This window comes from Triticum urartu, chromosome 7A (genome assembly GCF_056163025.1).
Source record: "Triticum urartu cultivar PI428250 chromosome 7A, HENAU_Tu73, whole genome shotgun sequence".
NCBI lineage: Eukaryota > Viridiplantae > Streptophyta > Magnoliopsida > Poales > Poaceae > Triticum > Triticum urartu.
In genome coordinates, this window is record NC_141879.1 from 452,346,444 (window position 1) to 452,357,472 (window position 11,029).

Consider the following 11,029-nt stretch of genomic DNA (forward strand, 5'->3'; position numbering starts at 1 on the left):
TGCGTAGATGATATGCATGAGTAGAACACAAAGAGTTGTGGGTGGTGATTTTCATACTGCTTACCACCAACATCTTATTTTGATTCGGCGGTATTGTGGGATGAAGTGGCCCGAACCAACCTTACCTGTCCACGCACATGAGACCGGTTCCATCGACAGACATGCAACTAGTTTTGCATAAAGGTGGCTGGCGGGTGTCTATTTCTCCTACTTTAGTTGAATCGAATTTGACTGCGGCCGGTCCTTGAAGTAGGTTAAAACAACAAACTTGACGAAACACTGTTGTGGTTTTAATGCGTAGGTAAGAACGGTTCTTGCTAGAAGCCCGTAGCAACCACGTAAAACTTGCAACAACAAAGTAGAGGATGTCTAACTTGTTTTTGCAGGTCATGTTGTGATGTGATATGGTCAATACATGATGTGATAAATGTTATTGCATGAGATGATCATGTTTTGTAAGATATCTGACAACCGGCAGGAGCGTTATGGTTGTCTCTTTATTCTATGAAATGCAAACGCCATGTAAATTGTAATTGCTTTACTTTATCACTATCCGTTAGCGATAGTTGTAGAAGCAATAGTTGGTGAGACGACCACGCCGCTACGATGGAGATCAAGGTGTCGAGCCGGTGACGATGGAGATCATGACGATGCTTTGGAGATGGAGATCAAAAGCACAAGATGATGATGGCCATATCATGTCACATATTTTGATTACATGTGATGTTTATCTTTTATGCATCTTATTTTGCTTAGTATGGTGGTAGCATTATAAGATGACCCCTTAACTAAAATTTCAAGGTATAAGTGTTCTCCCCGTGTATGCACCGCGCGACAGTTCGTCGTGTTGAGACACCACGTGATGATCGGATGTGATAGACTCTACGTTCACATATAACGAGTGCAAGACAGTTTTTGCACATGCGGAATACTCGGGTAAAACTTGACGAGCCTGGCATGTACAGACATGGCCTCAGAACACTAGAGACCGAAAGGTCGAACGTGAATCATATAGTAGATATGATCAACATAGAGATGTTCACCATTAATGACTACTCCATCTCATGTGATGATCGGACATGGTTTAGTTCATTTGGATCACGTATCATTTAGATAACTTGAGGGATGTCTATCTAAGTGGGACTTCTTAAGTAATTTGATTAACTGAACTTAATTTATCATGAACTTAATCATGATAGTATTTGCATATCTATGTTGTAGATCAATAGCTTGCAATTTAGCACCCTTATTTTTTGATATGTTCCTAGAGAAAACTAAGTTGAAAGATGATAGTAGCAATGATGCGGACTGGGCCCATGATCTGAGGATTATCCTCATTGCTACACAGAAGAATTATGTCCTTGATGCACCACTAGCTGACAAACCTGTTGCAGGAGCAGATACAGACGTTATGAACGTTTTGCAAGCTCGATATGATGACTACTTGATAGTTTAGTGCGCCATGCTTTACTTCTTAGAACCGGGACTTCAAAGACGTTTCGAACGCCACAGAGCATATTAGATGTCCCAAGAGCTGAAATTGGTATTTTAGACTCATGCCCATGTCGAGAGGTATGAGACCTCTGACAAGTACTTTTCCTGCAAGATGGAGGAGAATAGCTCAACCAGCGAGCATGTGCTCAGAATGTCTGGGTACTACAATCACTTGAATCAAGTGGGAGTTAATCTTCTAGATAAGATAGTGATTGACAGAGTTCTCTAGTCGCTATCACCAAGCTACTAGGACTTCGTGATGAACTATAATGTACAAGGGATAACAGAAAAGATTCCCGAGCTCTTCACGATGCTAAATCGGCGAAGGTGAAAATCAAGAAAGAGCATCAAGTGTTGATGGTTAACTAGACCACTAGTTTCAAGAAAAAGGGCAAAGGAAAAGAAAGGGAACTTCAATAAGAATGACAAGCAAGTTGCCACTCCTGTGAAGAAGACCAAAGCTAGACCTAAGCCTGAAAGTGAGTGCTTCTACTGCAAAAGGAATGGTCACTGGAAGCGGAACTACCCCAAATACTTGGCGGATAAGAAGGATGGCAAAATGAACAAAGGTATATTTGGTATACATATTATTGATGTGTACTTTACTAGTGTTCATATTAACCCTAGGGTATTTGATACCGGTTCAGTTGCTAAGATTAGTAACTCAAAATAGGAGTTGCAAAATGAACAGAGACTAGTTAAGGACGAGGTGACGATGTGTGTTGGAAGTGATTCCAAGGTTGATAAGATGACCATCGCACACTCCCTTTACCTTCGAGATTAGTGTTGGACCTAAATAAAAGTTATTTGGTGTTTGCATTGAGCATGAATATGATTGGATCATGTTTATTGTGATACGATTATTCATTTAAGTCAGAGAATACTTGTTGTTCTGTTTACATGAATAAAACCTTCTATGGTCATACACCTAATGTAAATGGTTTATTGAATCTCGATTGTAGTGATACACATATTCATAATATTGATGCCAAAAGATGCAAAGTTGATAATGATAGTGCAACATTTTTGTGGCAATGTCGTTTAGGTCATATTGGTGTAAAGAGCATGAAGAAACTCCATGCAGATGGGCTTTTGGAATCACTTGATTACGAATCAATTGACACTTGCGAACAATGCCTCATAGGCAAGATGACTAAAACTCCGTTATCTGGAACAATGGAGCGAGCTAATGACTTATTGGAAATAATACATACCGATGTATGCGGTCCGATGAGTGTTGAAGCTCGCGGCGGGTATCATTATTTTCTAACCTTCACAGATGATTTGAGTAGATATGGGTATATCTACTTGATGAAACACAAATCTGAAACATTTGAAAAGTTCAAAGAATTTCAGAGTGAAGTGGAGAATCATCGTAACAAGAAAATAAAGTTTCTACAATCTGATCAAGGTGGCAAATATTTGAGTTACAAGTTTGGCCTTCATTTAAAATAATGTGGAATAGTTTCACAACTCATGCCACCTGGAACACCACAGCGTAATGGTGTGTCCGAACGTCATAACCATACTTTATTAGATATGGTGCGATCTATGATGTCTCTTACCGATTTACCACTATCGTTTTGGGGTTATGCATTAGAGACATCTGCATTCACGTTAAATAGGGCACCGTCTAAATCCGTTGAGACGACACCATATGAAATGTGGTTTGGCAAGAAACCTAAAATGTCATTTCTTAAAGTTTGGGGTTGCAACACTTATGTCAAAAGGCAATCAGCCTGATAAGCTCGAACCCAAATCAAAGAAGTGCATCTTCATAGGATACCCTAAGGAAACAATTGGGTACACCTTCTACCACAGATCCGAAAGCAAGATCTTTGTTGCCAAGAATGGAACATTTCTAGTGGAGTTTCTCTCGAAAGAAGTGAGCGGGAGGAAAGTAGAACTTGATGAGGTAATTGTACCTTCTCTCAATTTGGAAAGTAGCACATCAGATAAATTCGTTCCCGTGATGCCTACACCAACTAGAGAGGAAGCTAATGATAATGATCATGAAACTTCAGATCAAGTTACTACCGAACCTCGTAGGTCAACCATAGCACGTTCCGCACTAGAGTGGTACGGTAACCCTGTTCTGGAAGACATGTTACTAGACCATGACGAACACTACAAAAAAAGACACATCCGTGACATTTTGGGTCGAACAAAAAAAATTCTGTCATACTTATGACACTTCTATGACGATAATTGTGACAAAACCCGGTATCATCATAGATGTGGTGGGGTCCTACTTCTATGACAAAAAACATGACAGAAAATGGGCTTTTCGTCCTGGGCGGGCCGGAGACGCAGCTGCATGACATTCTTTGGGCCGTCCATGACAGAAAAAATCATGGTAGAAGCGAGGGCGAGGAAAATATCGGGGAGTTCCCGGTTATGGTGGGTGGTCGGGGGCGGAGCGATGCGCGTTTCTATCGTACATACGCGTGTGTGTGCGAGGTGTTGGGCTCTAACTGAACCCAAGCGATTGCACTACAAGCTATGTGTTACTGGACCCGAGCGATCGATCGATCCCTTGCTGTTAACTGAACCTGAATGATTCCTTTGCTACTTCTGCTAACTGAAGCCGATCGAACACTGCTGCCTCCTTCCCTTGATGAACAATGAGCGTTGTTGAGGGGGTTTGGATGAACAGTTCCTGGTGGGGGGTTGGATGAACAGGACCCCGTGGTAGTAGAGGCTGTTGCCGTTGGATGAACAGTACCTCGATCGATCGAGCCGGTGGATGAACATGACCCCGTGGAGGTCTGGATGAACAGGACCCCGTGGAGGGCTGGTTGAACAGTAGCCGGTGGAGGGCTGGATGAACAGTAGCCTGTGGAGGGGTGGTTGAACAAGACCCCGTGGAGAGGGCTGGCTGAACAATAGCCGGTGGAGGAGCGGTGGAGGCTGGATGAACAGGAGCCCGTGGATGAACAGTCGCAGGTGGAGGCTGAAGGAGGTCGATGGTGGATGAACAAGAGCCCGTGGAGGCAGTCGACGGTGGATGAACAGTAGCCCATCGAGGCAGTCGATGGTGGAGATGAACAGTATCCCGTGGAGTCCCGTTTTGCGGTATGCCACACCCCTCGCGATGAACAGGACCCCCGTTTCGACCGTAGCGCTCCAACACAAGTCCGTTTCCTCCATTTTGCGGTACACCACACCCCTCCCGATCAACAGGACCCTGTTTTGACCGTAGGAGGTTTCTTTCCTCCGTTTTGCGGTACGCCAGATCCCTCCCGATGAACAGGATCCCGTTTCGACCGTGGCCGGTCGAACACAAGGCCGTTTCCCCCGTTCTGCGGTACGCCAGGCCTCGTTTCCATCGACTGTTCCGTACAAGCCGGTTGGATCCCGATGAACAGCACATGTTCCGTTGCCTCCCGATGAACACGACGTATTCCATTGCCTCCCCATGAACATGACGACGATGCAGTTTCTCCGTTTCGACCCAGCCATGTACACGAGCCCTGGCCATACGTACATGCGAGTAGGCGTTCGAGGCCCCGCCCATACGTACGTACATGGACGTATTTTCTTTCTTGCACCCTGGCCGATGTACGTGCTGAAGGAAATATGCCCTAGAGGCAATAATAAAGTTATTATTTATTTCCTTATATCATAATAAATGTTTATTATTCATGCTAGAATTGTATTAATCGGAAACATAATACATGTGTGAATACATAGACAAACAGAGTGTCTCTAGTATGCCTCTACTTGACTAGCTCGTTGATCAAAGACGGTTATGTTTCCTAACCATACACATGAGTTGTCATTTGATTAACGTGATCTCATCATTAGGAGAATGATGTGATTGACTTGACCCATTTCGTTAGCATAGCACTTGATCGTTTAGTTTGTTGCTATTGCTTTCTTCATGACTTATACATGTTCCTATGACTATGAGATTATGCAACTCCCGTTTACCGGAGGAACAATTTGTGTGCCACCAAACGTCACAACGTAACTGGGTGATTATAAAGGTGCTCTACAGGTGTCTCTGAAGGTACTTGTTGGGTTGGCGTATTTCGAGATTAGGATTTGTCACTTCGATTATCGGAGAGGTATCTCTGGGCCCTCTCGGTAATGCACATCACTTAAGCCTTGCAAGCATTGCAACTAATGAGTTAGTTGCAGGATGATGTATTACAGAACGAGTAAAGAGACTTGCCGGTAACGAGATTGAACTAGGTATTGAGATACCGACGATCGAATCTCGGGCAAGTAACATACCGATGACAAAGGGAACAATGTATGTTGTTATGCGGTCTGACCGGTAAAGATCTTCATAGAATATATGGGAGCCAATATGAGCATCCAGGTTCCGCTATTGGTTATTGACCGGAGACGTGTCTCGGTCATGTCTACATTGTTCTCGAACCCGTAGGGTCCGCACGCTTAAGGTTTCGATGACAGCTATAGTATGAGTTTATGAGTTTTGATGTACTGAAGGAGTTCGGAGTCCCGGATGAGATCGGGGACATGACGAGGAGTCTCGAAATGGTCGAGACGTAAAGATCGATATATTGGACGACTATATTCGGACATCGGAAAGGTTCCGAGTGATTCGGGTATTTTTCAGAGTACCGGAGAGTTACGGGAATACGTATTGGGCCTCATTGGGCCATACGGGAAAGAAGGAAAAGGGCCTCAAGGGTGGCCGCACCCCTCCCCTTGGTCTGGTCCGAATTGGACTAGGGAAGGGGGGCACCCCCTTCCTTCCTTCTCCTTTTCCCTTCCTCTTTTCCTATTCCATATGGGAGGTGGAATCCTACTAGGACTAGGGAGTCCTAGTAGGACTCCACACTTGGCGCGCCCGCTCCTAGGGACGACCTCCTCCTCCCTTGCTCCTTTATATACGGGTGCAGGGGGCACCCCATAGAGACAACAATTGATCTCTTGATCTCTTAGCCGTGTGCGGTGCCCCCCTCCACCATAATCTACCTCGATCATATCGTAGTGGTGCTTAGGCGAAGCCCTGCGTCGGTAGAACATCATCATCGTCACCACGCCGTCGTGCTGACGAAACTCTCCCTCAACACTCGGCTGGATCGGAGTTCGAGGGATGTCATCGAGTTGAACGTGTGTAGAACTCGGAGGTGCCGTGCGTTCGGTACTTGATCGGTCGGATCGTGAAGACGTACGACTACATCAACCGCGTTGTACTAACGCTTCCACTTTCGGTCTACGAGGGTACGTGGACAACACTCTCCCCTCTCGTTGCTGTGCATCACCATGATCTTGCGTGTGCATAGGAAATTTTTGAAATTTCTACGTTCCCCAACAGTGGCATCCGAGCCTAGGTTTTATGCGTTGATGTTATGCATGAGTAGAACACAAGTGAGTTGTGGGCGATATAAGTCATACTGCTTACCAGCATGTCATACTTTGGTTCAGCGGTATTGTTGGATGAAACGGCCCGGACCGACATTACGCGTACGCTTACGCGAGACTGGTTCTACCGATGTGCTTTGCACACAGGTGGCTGGCGGGTGTCAGTTTCTCCAACTTTAGTTGAACCGAGTGTGGCTACGCCCGGTCCTTGCGAAGGTTAAAACAGTACCAACTTGACAAACTATCATTGTGGTTTTGATGCGTAGGTAAGAACGGTTCTTGCTAAGCCCGTAGCAGCCACGTAAAACTTGCAACAACAAAGTAGAGGACGTCTAACTTGTTTTTGCAGGGCATGTTGTGATGTGATATGGTCAAGACGTGATGAGATATAAGTTGTTGTATGAGATTATCATGTTTTGTTGAAGTTATCGGCAACAGGCAAAGGCCTTATGGTTATCCCTCTATTGCATAAGATGCAAGCGCCAAATAATTGGTTTACTTTATCGCTATGCGATAGCAATAGTTGCAAGAGCAATTGTTGGCGAGACAACCATGTGACAACACATTGATATAGATCAAGATGATGGAGATCATGGTGTCATGCCGGTGACGATGGAGATCATGACGATGCTTTGGAGATGGAGATCAAAGGCACAAGATGATGATGGCCGTATCATGTCACATATTATGATTGCATGTGATGTTTATCTTTTATACATCTTATTTTGCTTAGTTCGGTGGTAGCTTTATAAGATAATCTCTCACTAAATTATCAAGGTATAAGTGTTCTCCCTAAGTATGCACCATTGCGAAAGTCCTTCGTGTTGAGACACCACGTGATGATCGGGTGTGATAGGCTCTACGTTCAAATACAACGGGTGCAAAACAGTTGCACACGCGGAATACTCAGGTTAAACTTGACGAGCCTAGCATATAACAGATATGGCCTCGGAACACGGAGACCGAAAGGTCGAGCGTGAATCATATAGTAGATATGATCAACATAGTGATGTTCACCATTGAAACTACTCCATCTCACGTGATGATCGGACATGGTTTAGTTGATATGGATCATGTGATCACTTAGAAGATTAGAGGGATGTCTGTCTAAGTGGGAGTTCTTAAGTAATATGATTAATTGAACTTTAATTTATCATGAACTTAGTCCTGATAGTATTAGCATATCTATGTTGTAGATCAATAGCTCGCGATGTTGCTCCCAGTTTATTGTGTTCCTAGAGAAAAATTATGTTGAAAAATGTTAGTAGCAATGATGCGGATTGGATCCGTGATCTGAGGATTAACCTCATTGCTGCACAGAAGAATTATGTCCTTGATGCACCGCTAGGTGACAGACCTATTGCGGGAGCAGATGCAGACGTTATGAATGTTTGGCTAGCTCAATATGATGACTACTTGATAGTTTAGTGCACCATGCTTAACGGCTTAGAATCGGGACTTCAAAGACGTTTTGAACTTCATGGACCATATGAGATGTTCTAGGAGTTGAAGTTAAATATTTCAAGCAAATACCCGAGTTGAGAGATATGAAGTCTCCAACAAGTTCTATAGCTAAAAGATGGAGGAGAATAGCTCAAGCAGTGAGCATATGCTTAGATTGTCTGGGTACTACAATCGCTTGAATCAAGTGGGAGTTAATCTTACAGATAAGATAGTGATTGACAGAGTTCTCTAGTCACCATCACCAAGTTACTAGAACTTCGTGATGAACTATAGTATGCAAGGGATGACAAAAACGATTCCCAAGCTCTTCGTAATGCTGAAATCAACGAAGGTAGAAATCAAGAAAAATATCAAGTGTTGATGGTAGACAAGACCACTAGTTTTAAGAAAAGGGCAAAGGGAAGAAGGGGAACTTCAAGAAGAACGGCAAGCAAGTTGGTGCTCAAGTGAAGAAGCCCAAGTCTGGTCCTAAGCCTGAGACTAAGTGCTTCTACTGCAAAGGGACTGGTCACTGGAAGCGGAACTGCCCCAAGTATTTGGCGGATAAGAAGGATGGCAATGTGAACAAAGGTATATTTGATATACAGATTATTGATGTGTATTTTACTAGTGTTCGTAGCAACCCCTCGGTATTTGATACTGGTTCAGTTGCTAAGAGTAGTAACTCGAAACGGGAGTTGCAGAATGAACAGAGACTAGTTAAGGGTGAAGTGACGATGTGTGTTGGAAGTGGTTCCAAGATTGATATGATCATCATCGCACACTCCCTATACTTTCGGGATTACTGTTGAACCTAAATAAGTGTTATTTGGTGTTTGCGTTGAGCATGAATATGATTTGATCATGTTTATTGCAATACCGTTATTCATTTAAGTAAGAGAATAAATTGTTGTTTTGTTTACATGAATAAAACCTTATATGGTTACACACCCAATGAAAATGGTTCGTTGGATCTTGATCGTAGTGATACACATATTCATAATATTGAAACCAAAAGATGCAAAGTTAATAATGATAGTGCAACTTATTTGTGGCACTGCCGTTTAGGTCATATTGGTGTAAAGTGCATGAAGAAACTCCATGCCGATGGACTTTTGGAATCACTTGATGCTTGCGAACCATGCCTCATGGGCAAGATGACTAAGACTCCGTTCTCCAGAACAATGGAGCGAGCAACTGACTTATCGAAAATAATACATACTGATGTATGCGGTCCGATGAGTGTTAAGGCTCACGACAAGTATCGTTATTTTCTGACCTTCACAGATGATTTGAGCAGATATGGGTATATCTACTTAATGAAACACAAGTCTGAAAAATTTGAAAAGTTCAAAGAATTTCAGAGTGAAGTGGAGAATCATCATAACAAGAAAATAAAAGTTTCTACAATATGATCGCAGAGGTAAAATATTTGAGTTAAGAGTTTGGCCTTCAGTTAAAACAATGTGAAATAGTTTCACTACTCACGCCACCTGGAACACCACAGTTTAATGGTGTGTCCGACCGTCATAACCGTACTTTATTAGATATGGTGCAATCTATGATGTCTCTTACCGATCTACCACTATCGTTTTGGGGTTATGCATTAGAGACAACTGCATTCACGTTAAATAGGGCACCATCTAAATCCATTGAGACGACACCATATGAACTATGGTTTGGCAAGAAACCTAAGCTGTCGTTTCTTAAAGTTTGAGGTTGCAATGCTTATGTGAAAAAGTTTCAACCTGATAAGCTCTAACCCAAATCGGAGAAGTGCGTCTTCATAGGATACCCAAAAGAAAATGTTGGGTACACCTTCTATCACAGATCCGAAGGCAATATATTCGTTGCTTTGAATGGATCCTTTCTAGAAAAGGAGTTTCTCTCGAAAGAAGTGAGTGGGAGGAAAGTAGAACTTGATGAGGTAACTGTACCTGCTCCCTCATTGGAAAGTAGTTCATCAAAGAAATCTGTTCCTGTGACTACTACACTGATTAGTGAGGAAGCTAATGATGATGATCATGTAACTTCAGATCAAGTTACTACCGAACCTCATAGGTAAAACAAAGTGAGATCCGCACCAGAGTGGTACGGTAATCCTATTTTGGAGGTCATGTTAGTTGACCATGATGAGCCTACGAACTATGAGGAAGCGATGATGAGCCCAGATTCTGCGAAATGGCTTGAGGCCATGAAATCTGAGATGAGATCCATGTATGAGAACAAAGTATGGACTTTCATTGACTTGCCCAATGATCGGCGAGCCATTGAGATTAAAAGGATCTTCAAGAGGAAGACGGACGCTGATAGTAGTGTAACTATCTACAAATCTGGAATTGTCGCAAAAAGGTTTTCGACAAGTTCAAGGTGTTGACTACGATGAGAGTTTCTCACTCGTATCTATACTTAAGTCTGTCCGAATCATGTTAGCAATTGCCGCATTTTATGAAAATCTGGCAAATGGATAAACAAAACTGCATTCCTTAATGGATTTATTAAAGAAGAGTTGTATATGATGCAACCAGAAGGTTTTGTCAATCCTAAAGGTACTAACAAAATATGCAAGCTCCAGCGATCCATCTATGGACTGGTGCAAGCATCTCGGAGTTGGAATATACGCTTTGATAAGTTGATCAAAGCATATAGTTTTATACAGACTTGCGGTGAAGCCTGTATTTACAAGAAAGTGAGTGGGAGTGTCGGTGTCAAAACCGGCGGATCTCGGGTAGTGGGTCCCGAACTGTGCGTC